The following is a 15,939-nucleotide window of genomic DNA, read 5'->3' as shown; positions in this document are numbered from 1 at the left end:
TGAAACTAGCACACCGTAAATAGTGTTAACATCATCATATATGGTTTACATAATGTAATATGTTAAAATGTTATGACTACAAGTCGATGTTAATGGATAAAGTGGAACACATGCTAAAAGGGTGCCATGGTTCCCTGCTCGAAGATACTAGGTACTTGCCAATTCAATGGGCACAGACCAACTCTGGTTGGTCTGTGCCCATTGAATTGGCAAGTACCTAGTATCTTCGAGCAGGGAACCATGGCACCCTTTTAGCATGTGTTCCACTTTATCCATTAACATCGACTTGTAGTCATAACATTTTAACATATTACATTATGTAAACCATATATGATGATGTTAACACTATTTACGGTGTGCTAGTTTCAAAATACTCGGTAGGATGCACTGAAGATGTTCTGTTTAGAACGAAAACGTTCTGCATTCGATGACATTTTATAGTTTTTAAATAAACGATTTTATACCAGAATACATCTCGAAGTTTTTACTTCTGTATTGGTTTTTTAAACTATGGTATACAGCCAACTATTGGGATTTTCCCATTGATTTTTATTTTAAAAATAATTAATATTAATAGGCTTATATAACTTATGAATATCTACAAAATTCTATTTTGCCAAACTTTCTAAGATAAAAAATAGAAAAGTTACGGTTAAAAAATCAATATATATTTTTGAAAAAAAAAGGAGAAATCCAATTGGAAGCATAATAATGTAAGTTAGCGATGTTGTTAGTCATTGGTCTTATTCATTCTTCTTTATTTATGTATTATTAATAGATTATAGAAGTTTGACTGGCTTAGAAAGATTAGTTTTTAAAAAACTGGAGTTAAAAGCGAATGACGAATTTTTGTAGTTTGGTAAAAATGTCGATTTCTTCAGAATAGAAAGATTAGCATCACAGATACGAAAAAATGTTTAAATAGGAAATTGTAGGTTATTTAATTCCCAAGAAATTGGTTTGAGAAAATTTATTCTACGACAAAAATTGAGTGAATCGTAAATTAGTATATTATTGAAAAACCCTTATTTTTTCGATATAAAACTAACACTTTCGATAGCGAATAAATCGAAAACTATTCATTTTATCAAAAAAATGTATAGAACATTTTTTGCTTAGAATGAATGTTTTTATTAACTTTTGCGGTCAAATTTTAATAAAAAATTTCCACCCCCGGGATGGGGTGGCAACCACCCCCATGGTAAAAGCGCCTTTCAGCATCATACAGATTTTAATCCTTTCACTATCCTCTACTTGTTCTCAAATTTTCAAGCAAATCGATCCATTCTGTAAAAATTGCGAGGTGAAAAGCTTCAGTTCCTGGACTACAAGCGGTTCTTTAAAATTCGGAGCAAAAACCGTGAGTAAATAGACTAATAGGTTAAATACGAGTATATATGCATATCATATAATATATTAAATATATCTGTATAAATATATGTATTAAATATACTATCGGCATAAATATATCATATCAACAATAATCTGCATATTAAACATATTAAGTAATTCGCAAATTATATAGTTTGGTGCAAATGTTTGGAATAAATTCGATATTTCGTAAACAAGTGATTTTAAGGAAAAATTCCGAAACAGGTCGATTTTTATTTCTAAATTATGATTTTTGGCATATATATCATACGAGTGACGTCATACATATGGGCGTGATGACGTATTCGATTATTTTTTTAAATGAGACTAGGGGTCGCGTGATGTCTCATTTGAAAGGGTATTTAATACTGTATTCAGTAATATAACTATTAACAGAATTATTCATACAGGGTATCCGATTTTTTTTTAAATTAAATTAATTGACAAAAGAAGAAGAATGTATGTAATTTATTTAATTTAAAATACGTTTTACTGTTGTCAGAAAACAGAAAAAAAAATGTTTATTTGACAAACAAGCATTGCTTTTCGCTTAAATTAAATTTTTATACTTCCAAGAGGCAGGTGGTTGGCGGGAGCTGGTTTGAACATTGAAGTTAAGCGACAAACAATGTTTATTTTTTAAATAAACATTTTTTTCTGATTTCTGACAACAGTAAAATGTATTTTGAATTAATTAAATTACATACATTCTTCTTTTTTTGTCAATTTATTTAATTAAAAATTTTTTTTTGGGCACTCTGTATAAACAATTATGTTAATATTTATATTTCTGAATACAGAATTGAATAACCTTTCAAATGAGCTATCACACAGCGCCTAGTCTCATTTAAAAAAATCATCGATTACGTCATTCCGCCCATATGGATGATGTCACTCGTATGACATATATGCCAGAATATTATGATTTAAAAACAAAAGTCGACTTATTTCGGGATTTTTCCTTATAGTGGCTGGTTTACGACATATCAAATTTATTCCAAACATTTGCACCACACTGTATAGATGGAGACAGTGGAGAATACAAAGTATGCAGATGATACCTTAAGTTTGCTTTTGATGTCATTTCAGGAACTACTAACTGATGCATTCCGATAGTGTCTAAGAGAATTGTAAATATTATAAATAACTGGGTCCTTAGTGAACATTTCTATAAGGACATACACAAAAAGAGGTGCTACTTACACCATCCAGATGCATCAGAAAATACAGAGGTTCTAAATTATGGAATAAATTCGTTTTTTCGAGAATAGGCCCCTTTGGAGAAAAATCCCAAGACAGGTCAATTTTTATTTTTAAATTATGATTTTTTATCATATATATAGTGACGTCATACATTTGGGCGGGATGACGTAATCGATGATTTTTTTAAATAGGAATAGATGTCGTGTGGTAGCTCATTTGTAAGGTTATTCAATTATCTATTTAGTAATATAAACAATAATATCATAATTTATACAAGGTGGCCAAGAAAATAAATTCTGAATTAAATTAATTGCCGCAAAAAGAAGAATGTATCTAATTTATTTAACTCAAAATACATTATACTGCTGTCAGAAAAGAGCAAAAAAAAAACAAAAATAAACATTGCTTTTCGATTAAATGTTCAAACTGACAAGAGGCAGGTGTGACATTTAATTTAAGCGAAAAGGAATGTTTATTTTATGAAATAAACAGTTTTTTTTATATGTGATATCAGTAAAATGTAAAGATAAAATATATTTTTGAGTTAAATAAATTACATACATTCTTCTTTTTTGCGTCATTTAAATTAAATTAAAAATTATTTTTTGGCCACCCTGTATAAATAATGATGTTAATGTTTATATTACTAAATACAGAATTGAATAACCTTTCAAATGAGCTAGCAGACGACCCTTATTCTCATTTACGAAAATCATCGGTTACGTCATCACGCCCAGATGGATGACGTCACTAGTATGATGTCAAGCAATCATAATTTAAAATTAAAAATCGACTTTTTATTTTTCTCCAAAGTGGCCTATTCTCGAAAAAATAAATTTATTCCTTAATATTAAACCTCTCTACACAGGGTGTAACAAAAATACAGGTCATAAATTTAATCGCATATTCTGGGACCAAAAATAGTTCGATTGAACCTAACTTACCTTAGTACAAATGTTCACGGAAAAAAGTTACAGCCCTTTGAAGTTACAAAATGAAAATCGATTTTTTCCAATATATCGAGAACTATTAGATATTTTTTATTGAAAATGGACATGTGGTATTCTTATGGCAGTAGTATTTTAAGAAAAAATTATAATGAAATTTGGACACCTCATAAAAATTTAATGGGGGTTTGGTTCCTTTAAACCTCCCAAACTTTTGTGTACGCTCCAATTTAATTATAATTGTAGAGCCATTAGTTAAACACAAGTTTTTAAAAATTTTTTTGTCTCAGTAATTTTTTCAAAAGTCAGTTTTTATCGAGATATTTGAATATTTGTCAAATCCACCACAGATTTCTATATGGTAAAGTACGGTTATGGAGACTTGGTAATAATATGAAAATTTATTTATGATTTACATTTTTAAGTATATTTTGAACCATATTAAAAAAGAAGCCACATCTCGATAAAAGATGCTTTATCAAAAAAATACAGAGGCAAAAAAGTTTTAAAAACACTGTGTTTAGCTAATGGTACCGCAGTAATAGTTTAATTGGAACGTACACAAACATTTGGGGGGTTTAAAGGAACAAAACCCTCATAAAATTTTTATGTAAACATATTAAAAAAGAAGCCGCAACTCGATAAAAACTGCCTTATCGAAAAAATACTAAGAGGCAAAAAAGTTTTAAAAATATTGAATTTAACTAATGGCTCCACAATAATAATTTATTTGGAACGGACACAAAAGTTTGGGGGGTTTAAGGGAACAACACCCCCATAAAATTTTTATGGTGTGCACAAATTTCACTATAATTTTTCTTTAAGATGTTCTTTCCATAAGAATGCTACATGTCCATTTTCAACAAAAAACCTCTAATAGTTTTCGATATATTCAAAAAAATCGATTTTCATTTTGTAACTTCAAAGGGCTTTAACTTCCTTTGTGTCCATATTTGTACTAAGGTAAGTTAGGTTAATTCGAACTATTTTTGGTCCCAGAATATGTGGTTTAATTTATGACCTGTATTTTTGTTACACCCTGTATATGTAGGACGTATTCTACCATATCAGATTACCAGATCATCTAGGACTATGTAACACGGAAAAGTCGCATCATAACTCAATCCTTTTAGTGCAGTCACTGAAGGTGGATATGAGCTATTACCTCCGATTTCGTTGAACCTTCATAGATTTGCATGAAAATTGGTGACTGGTTAGAGCAGGGGTTCCCAACCTTCTAGCAACTGAGTACCACCTGATTATTTTGAAGATTTTGTACCACCTACCGGGTACCACCAAACATCGGTTTGGGGTGCATGGAATGGAAGGAAGCCCCCTATTTTTTTAGAAAACATATTTGCTATCAGAAATATGTCCATTGACTTGTTTTATTTTATAATACAGTAGACTCTCTTTATAACGAACACGGGTATTACGAGGTTCCGCTTATAACGAGGTACACTAGATGTCCCATAAAATTTCTATTGAACTATAACACCTCTATAACGAGGTATATTTGGTTATAACGAGGAAAAATGAAATCGAAGAATATGTTTCCTTACCTGTTCTTGGCATGGTGATGGCTATAAATCAATACCCCAACTACCTGTATACAGGAATGCCCAAAATCTGTATGTTTACCGAGGCCAGTACTGTAATAAACTTATTCCTTCCCGTTTATCTATGGATCGATATTGAATATTGTAGTAAATTTACAATGTACGAAGGCCAGGTTTCATTGTTGAAGTCGACCATCGACATCTAATAAACTATGTAAGAGGTATCAAAACATTTCATTAGTGGTGGTATGCATAATATTATTGTTGTCTGATATAAGATTCGCTTATAACAAGGTAATTAGTCCGCCATTTCAGTTCTCGTTAAAGAGAACAAAGTTTGGAATAATCTTCAGATAACTATTTATTAAAACATTCTTGAATAGATTTCTAATGAAGAATTATTAGCAACCACATCTGGTATTGGATATATTTCGTTTTCGTCAAAAAATTATGACAGCGTCGGAAATGTAGAAGGCAACCTTGTCCTGTATTTGAGAACACAAATGAACCAACTTTTTCTTGAAGTAGTTTACTTTCTCATTGGCTGTGAAGGGTGCTGTGTTTGCTCTCTGAAGCCCCATGTTCAGCGTGTTGAGTCTGTCATTATTTTTTTCAGTTAAAAGCATTAAAACTTCTGAAAACTTGTGCTGGGATGAAGAGACGCACTGGCACTTCCGTAGGCAAAAGCCCATCGTAATCGCTTGTTTCAAGCACGCGACGCGTACCACCTGAAACCTTCCCGCGTACCACCAGTGATACGCGTACCACCGGTTGGGAACCCCTGGGTTAGAGGATATCGCAACGAACAAAGGTGACATGGTGCCAACTTGCGCTTTTACCCTAGGGGTGGATGCCACCCCTTCTCGGGGGTGAAAATTATTTTATTGAAAATAACTCCATAATTCGATAGAGGGACGAATTCTAAGAAAAATTTGTTATATAAAGTTATTAAAATAAATCAAAATTTTTGAGTTATTGAAGATCAAAGATTTTAATTTTTCTTGAGAAAAATGCATGTTTTTAACCGATTTTTCATCAATAACTCAAAAACTATAAGTTTTTACAAAAAAGTTATTATTACCAAAATTGAAGCTAATAAAATAAAAAAAAACCTAATAAACCCTTTACTAGAAAAACCTTTTAATGTTAACTAAAAGTGAGTTATAGGCTCACGTGGCTGAAAAATCTACGTACGTGGTTCAACACAACCACTACAAATCTTTTCAGAGCAGCTGTGTGCAAAGTACAGATTGCCATGATGGTCGCCAAACCATCTAAGGGTTGGGCGAAACGGATAGGCACTACAAGAAGAAGAAGAAAAACATCTAAGTATTCACGCTGAAATAACGGGAAAATGATGCATTTTATAACTTATTAAACATTTGTCAAAGTACTTAAAAATATCTATCAAACGAGCCCCCGAACATGTTGATAGATAGCATTAAAATATATGCACCAAATTTTTTTCAAAATTTATTTTTTTAAAATGTTTCCAAAAAATGTTATTGTTTTTTTTTAATAACTCCATATATTTTTAAGATATCAGGTTTATCTAAAAACCGTTTGAAAGTTAAGTCTTAAGTCCATGGGCTATTTAACCACGTTGAATTTAATCTTTTAGACCCCTTATTTTTTTTTAAATAAAGGGTTAAATGGCACCGGTTACATGGTTTTCACAGCAAAATTTAAGATTTAAACGGATCTCGGTTACTTTTTACCGGAATTTACTTTTATATGGAAATAGTAAAACAGGTAAAATATTTGACACAGAAAAAACTAAAATTTGGGTATACAGGGTGAGGCAGATAAAGGGCCTATTGGAAATATCTCGAGAACTAAAAGTAAGAATATCATGAAAATTGGAATATAGGGGTTTTGAGGTGTGAACTATTTAATGAAAATATTTTGGTCTCTTTGCTACTTCCGATTATACCGGAAGTTGATTGTAACTTTGTTTTTGTAAATGTGACACCCTGTATATTATTACATTTTTGGATTCTCCTCGATTTCTTCTTTCTTAAAGTATAAGGTTTTGTAATATTATACAAGGTAGGTTAAAACATAATAACGTTTTCTTATTAATTTCGTAGCAACATTCGCACCCTGTAAGATTGTATTAGCTTGACATAATAAACTCTATTGATGTTCAAATTATTTTTAATATAGTCTACTATTGTTAGGAATTATTGGTATAGTTAAATTTTTAATTTTAGTATACAGGGTTGGTCGAAACTCGGAATGAGTATTTTCTGAGTTTTCTTAATTGGAACACCCTGTATTTTAGTATTGTAATGAAATGTTATTTTATGGTACTTTTTAATTTCTTAAGCATTCCCTATACCTAACTGCTTTAATTCGTGAGTTATTGGTAATTCAAGCCAAACATTAATTGCAACACAAAATATTTGAAATTGTATTAGGTTGGCCGTGAAAATATTCAATCACAAATAATTTTTTGGAAATACATATTAATCTAGACTGATACTTAAAATTGCCAATAATGGTTGAGATATCAAAATACCAACGAAGTTAAGACTGTTGGTACGATTAACAATTAAGCACAAATTAAAGCAGTTAGGTATAGGGAATGCTTAAGAAGTAAAAAAGTACCATGAAATATCATTTCATTACAATACTAAAATATAGGGTGTTCCATTTAAAAAAACTCAGAAAATACTCATTCCGAGTTTCGACCCACCCTGTATACTAAAATTAAAAATTTATCTATACTAATAATTGTTAACAATAGTAGACTATATTAAAAATAATTTGAACATAAATAGAGTTTATTATGTCAAACTACTACAATCCTACAGGGTGTGAATATTGCTACGAAATTAACCTTTAACTACCCGCGCACCAAGTTATAACATTACACGCGTGGCGTACTTTATACGCCACAAGAAAATACACTTAAAAACAGCGGATTTGTTTATTTTTTGTCTGAAAAAAATACACAAGTTGTTTGTATAAACCTTATTCGGCATCAGTGAATACTTGGAGTTCCTTCTCAGTAAGCCAATTGGGATTTATAACTGAAATCATGGAATAACTGGATTTCATGATAAATAAAATTACTAATAAATTTTTTTTAAAATGTGATTTTTTACAGGAGAAAAAGTATTGTTTATAAAGAAAAATATATTTTGTGCCATAATGACTAAAAAACAATTGAAATATGTTCTTATATTACTACTTATATTAATATAATTGTGGCGTATATTGTGCACCACCGGAAACAACAAATAATAAACTGTAAATTACGATCTTCCCAGAACGCCGATTATAACGAAACTAAAACCAAATTGTAAAGCACATACCAGTGATAGGTTAGAGAGATAAACAAGGTCAAAAATAAAATTTTTAAATATATTTGCAGTGGAATTCTTATATCTGGCGTACAAAATACGCCAGCGCGTGTAGTTAAAGGTTAATAAAAAAACGTAATTATGTTTTAACCTACCCTGTATAATGTTAAACAACCTTATATTTTAAGAAAGAATAAATCGAGGAGAATCCAAAAATGTAAAAATATGCAGGGTGTTCCATTTAAAAAAAAAACGAAGTTATAAGCAACTTCCGGTATAACCCGAAGTACCAAATAGATGAAAATATTTTCATTAAATAGATCACTCTTCAAAACCCCCTTATTCCAATTTTCATAATTCAGTTGCCTTTAGTTCTCGAGATATTTCTAATAGGCCCTTTATCTGCCTCACCCTATATATCATTTTTTACGTATACTGAGTATTTTTGGAGTTATTATCAAAAGAATATAAAAATTACAATAATTTTAAAAATTATGATTTTTTTAAATTATATCTTTTTTCAAAAATATGCATTCTAAACTGGTCAAAATTATTGAAATCATTACTTATGCTAATATAAAGAAGTTCTTGTAAGGATTACTATAAATTTTAATTTTTGTGGAAATGGCGTATGTTTTATTTTTCACTTTTTCCTAAAAAATTTGAAAGGGTTCTTTTATTTTCATCATAACTTGCTTAATTTTGACGCCATTAACTTGTTCTGAGGCTCATTTAATAGCTATTCTGAAGTAAGCTGACAAATGATTAGCAGGTATACTTTATACATTGCATCGTTTTCTCGTTATTTAACTTGAATACTTAGATTTGGGTACTCATCGAAAAAATACACATTCAATTGCCAATAACTCACTTTGAACTAACATTAGTTTAGTTCTTTAAGTGAGGAATGTATTCAGTTTTTTATTATCATCAATTTCAGTAATAATTTTTGTAACTATTTTGTAAAAGTTTTTGAGTTATACGTGAAGAACCGATTCAAAATATGCATTTTTTTACTAAAAAATAAAATCTTTGATCTTTAATATCTCAAAAAGTGATATAACTTGTGATTAATAACTTGATATAACAAATTTTGCTTATAATTTGTCCCTCTATCGACTTATGGTATTATTTTTAATAAAATAATTTTCACCCCCGAGAAGGGGTGGCATCCACCTCCAGGGTAATAGCGCAAGTTGGCATCATGTCACCTTTGTTCCTTGAGGTATCCTCTAATTACTCACCAATTTTCATGAAAATCGATGGAGGTTCAACGAAATCGAAGGTGAAAACCTTCAGTGATTTGCTACAGTAGGAATTTAGGATGAGTAAATTTCACACTAAGACTAAATAAATTTCACACCAAGACTAAACAAAACTTACACGAGTGCGATAACTTATACGATAAGAGTCCGGTACAAAAATAAACTTAAACAAATTTAGACAATGATACAAGTATTGCAACTCTGTTGAGCTGTTTAGAGCAGCAGTAACAAAGGGGAAGATAGCCAACCTTATTAAAGTAGACGACACTAAAAGAAGACGACAAAAAATAAAAAAGATCAATATATTCTATTATGCTAATTAATAATAAATAAAAAAGAAAATAGATAGAGTTAGATCATAATGATGCAACACTTTTATCTGTAATCTTAAATAAAACACCAGACTTTATTTCCACTTCGCCTCGTATACTTTAAAACAGCCGTTCTCAATCTTTTTGAGTCATGTACCACCGAATACTTTTTATTATTTTTGGTACCACCTAACTGAAATATTTATCTAGCTGAATGATCTGATTAACTATAATAGTGGTACTGATTTTGGCTGTTTTGCGTTTTGTGTACCACCTCAAATAATCAAATGTACCACCAGTGGTACATGTACCACAGATTGAGAACCGCTGCTTTAAAACGTAGACATGCAAAAACATTGTAAACAAATTTTAATTATTTTAAATTTAACTCAATTGAAAATAGGCCACTTACCTTTCAGTGATGTAGTTGTTGACAAATCCATAGACCGGTTTGTTGTAATTATTTTTAGATATTGTTGTTGTGTATGCCTTTCTGCTATTAACTTTTTGTTTGGAGAGCATGTTTGGACACCGAAGATAAATTACTAATACTTTTTTATCATTTATTATTAAATTATCGTTAATGAAGACCACCTGTTCCCTAATTATTTTGTTGTTATATTTTTTACCTAAATACATTATAATTTTCTTCGTTTTTTTTTTTAGTTAAGTGAGTTCTATCATATCTTAGCAGGTTTTTTCGTGTCAGGTTTGGATTATTTATTATAAATTTTGCTGGATTTGTGACGTATCAAGTCTTAAGCTCTCTCGGTTAATACATCAGTTAGAACAGACGTTGCGCCAAGTCTGTCAGACCCAATTATTGTAAATGTAAAATTTTAGCAAAAAAAAACATTTTTTAAATTAAATGCTTAACATATTTATTCATGTGTTCTACTAGAATCTGTCATAACTAATATACAGTAAAGGTACCGCCCTCTTTAATTCCGCCCCTATAGAAAATCTTAAATGTATAAAAAGACACGTCAAATTTAATTCTGAGAGGACATTTTGTACACCAGTTTTCAATTAAATTACATCAAACCTCTAGCGGGGGTGGACAGAACCCCCAAAATCTTTAATGAAAAGGGGGTTGAGTGATACCTCATTTTAAAGGTCGTTCAACTACCTTTTTAAAAATAACACGTATCTACATTATATTTTTTTCAGCACCTTTGAAACAATGTAGGGGAGCCCAAGCGGGGATTTTCGCAGTTACTCGAGCGCGTCAGATTAGCATATGGGGAGAAACCTGGTACCCTGCAGATGTACCTCTACCATATATTGGCTCTTAACACAGGGGAGTTCGTTAAAGGGGGACCGAAAAAAAAATTTATCCCTTAAAAAAACTCGAAATTGTCAGATTAAGATAAGGTAAGTTAAGTACATGCAAAAGAGTGTATATTTCAAAAATCTGACGATTTGAGCCGGGCGTAAGGAAATGAGCGAGTCCCAAAATTTCACAAGAAAAAAGCGAATATTTATGAGGGAGTCCCAAAACTTCACAAGAAAAAAGCGAATATTTCGCGAAACGAATGACAGATCGAAAAACTAAAAAACCCGTGACCAATATTTTTTTTAAATCTATCAAATGATACCAAACACGACTTCCCACGGAGAGGGGTGGGGGGTAAAATTATTATTTTAAATACGAATCCCGCGATATTTCGCGAAATGAAAATCAGATCGAAAAACTGCAAAATACACTTATTCAATATTTTTGAAAAATCTATCGAATGGCACCAAACACGACCCCCCATGGATGTGGGGTGGGGGGTTACTTTAAAATCTTAAATAGGAGTCCTCAATTTTTATTGCAGATTTGGATTCCTTACGTAAAAATAAGTAACTTTTATTCGAAACATTTTTTCAAATTATGGATAGATGGCGTTATAATAGGAAAAAACGATTGTTGGAAATGGAAAATTAAATTAAAAAATGGCAAGCGCCCACTAAAATGGAAAACTTTACTTAACTTATTTTGGTTTTAGGACCTACTCTTCACAACCCAATAGGTCCCCAAAGCGCTCGAGTGACTGCACATTTAGCATACTTTGCTCCCCTACCATTGTGACTCAATAGTCCCAAGCATTTTTGGAGTTCTGAACTCGATTCGTAATTATCTTTACGGTTTTACTTGATTTTTCCAAAAGTATATTACAAAAAATACTTAAAATACTCCAATACTCCAAAAAAAAAAATCAATTTGTGGTTTAATACTCCAAACAATTTTTTGGAGTTCTGAACTCGATACTTAATATCTTTACCGTCTCAGTTCATTTTTTACAAAAGTACTAAAAAGAAATATGTATGTGGTATTTTTGAAAATGTGGTTGAGCGACCTTTAAAGTGAGGTAGTACTAAATCCCCCTTTCTATTAAATATTTTGGGGATTGTGTCCGCGCCCCGCTAGTGGGTTAATGTAATTTAGTTAAAAATTGGTCTACAAGTGTCCCCCTTACAAATAAATTTGACGTGTATTTGTATATTTTTAGATTTTCTATAGGGACCAAATTATAAAGGGTGGAATCCTCTATTTTTGAAGTACTGAACTCGATAATTAATATCTTTACGCTTTTACATAATTTTTCCAAAAATACTAAAAAAAAACAAAAATTCAATTTGGAGTTCAACACTCCAAAAAGACTTTTGGAGTTCTTAACTCGATACTTAATATCTGTACGGTTTCACTTGATTTTGCCAAAAGTACTGAAAATAAATATAATGTAAAGTATGTGGTATTTTGTAAAAAGTGGTTAAACGACCTTTAAAATGGGGTATAACTCAACCCCCCTTTTCATTAAAGATTTTGGGGGTTTTGTCCGTCCCCTTTAGAGGTTTGATGTAATGTAGTTAAGAAATGTAATGTAGTCGAAGAAGAAGACAAAAGATAAGTTTGATTAGTAAGAAGAGAAAGAAAGAATAGAAAATTTAAAAATAATATTTATCATTGAGTTTGTACTGATACTATCAAGTTTTCTCGGTGAGAATATAGCCCGATCAGGGAACACAAAATTTTACGAGAACCTCCAAAAAAATAAAGAAAGGATGAAAATTTGGGTAGAATAGGTAGTTGAAATTGTGTATTATATAAGAAAAAGTTTGGATTTTACAAAAGAAAAATCATTTTACAAAAATTGGGAAATACAGGGTGAAAGAATATACGTTCAAAATATGGAATTGGTTAAAATGACCAATTCTAAGCAACTTTTGTTCTATAGAGTTTTTTCACTAAGTCAATACTATTCGAGTTATTTGCGACTGAATATGTTCATTTTTAACAAAAAAAAAACATGTTTATGGACGGTTTTTCGCAGATAACTCAAAAAGTACTCTAGTGAAAAAATATTCTTAGTAAAAATATAGCTCACAAATATTGAAAAAAATGGTGTACGCGTGAGGTCTGCAGACCCAGTATAAGCAGAGTTGTAGCTAATGAAAAGTAGGTTCTTCTTCGTCAAATTCCAAATCGAATATTTCAATGTGAAATAACCAAAAAACAGAGCACTTTTCGGGGAAAATTAATTACAACTTTTTTAAAGTGTTTAAAAAAAGGTTTATTTTTGTTTTCTAAAAAAATTTTTAACATTAAAGATAAGTGAGTTACGCTCAAAATATTGTTGGTCCCTTTTATTTTTTGGTACAAAAATCGCGAAAATCACCCCCTAATTAGCTTCCCAAATAAAATTAATCGTAACCGCTTCACAAGTTACTTTACTTATGTATTATTTATATTATCTCTATCAGTTTCATTGGTTCAAAGTGCTCAGTTTTGAAAAAAATGGGTTTAAAATAAAACATTTTTTTTTATTTTGAAAAAAAAAAATGGATTGTTCATGGAATTAACTTAAAAATTATTAGTAATACCAAAAATCTTAGAGTAATAAAATGTACGTTTTGCTTTTCTGAATATTTTTCCTTTTTTGTTTTCTTGTTATACTAAAATTGATTATGCTATGGCCGTTCAAAATTTGCCTAAACTCGTGATTAGTTACTCGTTCAAGCCATTTTAACTACAGCTTTTTCAAAAATAAACACTTTGAACCGATGAAACTTACAGATCATATAAATAATACATAAGCAAAGTAACTTGTGAAGTGGTAATGATGAAATTTATTTGTGATGCTAATTAGGGGGTGATTTTCGTGATTTTTTTTACCAAGAAATAAAAGGGACCAACAATATTTTGAGCGTAACTCACTTACTTTTAATGTTACCAAGTTTTTTTAAAAAACAAAAATAATCCTTTTTTTAAACACTTTAAAAAAGTTTAAATGAATTTCCCCGAAAAGTGCTCCGTTTTTGTGTTATTTCATATTGAAATATTCTATTTGGAATTTTATGAAGAACCTATTTTTCATTAGCTACAACTCTGCTTCTACTGGGTCTACAGACCTCAAGCGTACACCATTTCTTTCAGTTATAAGCTTTATTTTTGCTAAGAATATTTTTTTCGCTGAAATACTTACTTTTTGCTTATCTCCGAAAAACATATTGAACGTATATAAAAATGAACATATTCACTTGCAAATAACTCGGAAAGTATAAAACTCTATAGAACAAAAGTTGCTTAGAATTAGTCATTTTATCCAATTCCGGACTTATTTTGAATGTATATTTTTCACCTTCGAGAGGGGGGCATTCCCCTCTATTTTTGAAAAATGGAGGGGATGTAGAATTGTAAACTTTTTCATATACATATAATAAAAGACAATTTCAACTACCTATTTCCAAATTATCATCCTTCCTGTATTTTTTTTTTGGGGTCAAATTGTTCTTTGATCGGGCTAATAAGAGAAAAGCGTTCTATAATTAATTATGAGATATAAGTAGAGATATTGCAACACAGGAAATAGTAATATGGGTTGATTTAACGAAGGTGTGGGTCACTTAAGAGGAGAATATAAAGCGTCACACAGAAGATTAGGTTTTGGGATTAGAAAGGATGCTATTAGAAGTGGTATACTCGAAAATATTATAACGAGTGTTATTAATTGTTTCCAAATAATTCAATTCTGAAATGGATTGTTTTGTGGCCAAAAAGAAGAAGCATGTGAATATAAGGACGGAAAGTTAATGTGGGCAGCCTTAAATTGGTTATACCAGATTGTAAGGAGCAAAAAGAATCTACAATACCGGAGAGAATCGTAAAACATTAGTTGGCGGATGTTAAAAGAGGTGTAAAGAAAAAAAAATAGTTGGAACGAAAGGAAGATTTAAAAAAATTTCAACAAATATTTGCTAGTATGTAGTACATAGTTACTTAAGTAGTACTGCAAATAAAATGTTTGGAAAAACTTTAGGAAAGAAATTTGAGAATAAGACCTCGTGGGGATCAAACTTTCATAAAAATAACAAGAAAATAGATAGACAAGAAGCCAATATTGTCAAAATTATATTGTAGTTAAATGATGCTAAAGTAACTCTAACGAAATCCAAAGCAGAACGAAATTTCAAATTGGCATTTCTTGGTGTTTAATGTCGTCGGATGATAAGCTTGTTCGTAAAAAACACTAAGAATAAATTAGAACATCAGCTAAGGAAAAGTAGGATATAAAAGTATCTAGAATGCCTTTTTAAATGTTTTGTTGTTTATTTGGGTTTATATGACTGCAGACAATAATAGTCCAGGGTAATAAGGTTTTTTCCATGACACTTGAACAGCCAGGGTACTGAAGCGTTTTTTCGACAGGTATAAAAGCGTTTAAATGCGTTTGAATCAATGGAAAACAGGGAAAATTATGGTTTTTTTAGTACAAATATCTTCGAGATTATGGAAAAAGCTTTAAAATGACGTATTACAAAGTTTGATATACTCATTTATTGTTAATATAATTGCGAAAAAAGGTCGGAATTGCAAAAAAAATTATTTTTGCAATAAATGTTGTAAAAATTAGTATACAGCTTTGAAATTTTTGTCAAATAAGGGTTCTTTGGTGTATAATATGTGATAAAAATTTCAAAGCGATTCATTC

The sequence above is a fragment of the Diabrotica virgifera genome, chromosome 1 (assembly GCF_917563875.1).
Source record: "Diabrotica virgifera virgifera chromosome 1, PGI_DIABVI_V3a".
In the NCBI taxonomy this organism is placed as follows: Eukaryota; Metazoa; Arthropoda; class Insecta; order Coleoptera; family Chrysomelidae; genus Diabrotica; species Diabrotica virgifera.
This window is presented reverse-complemented; position numbering follows the sequence as displayed.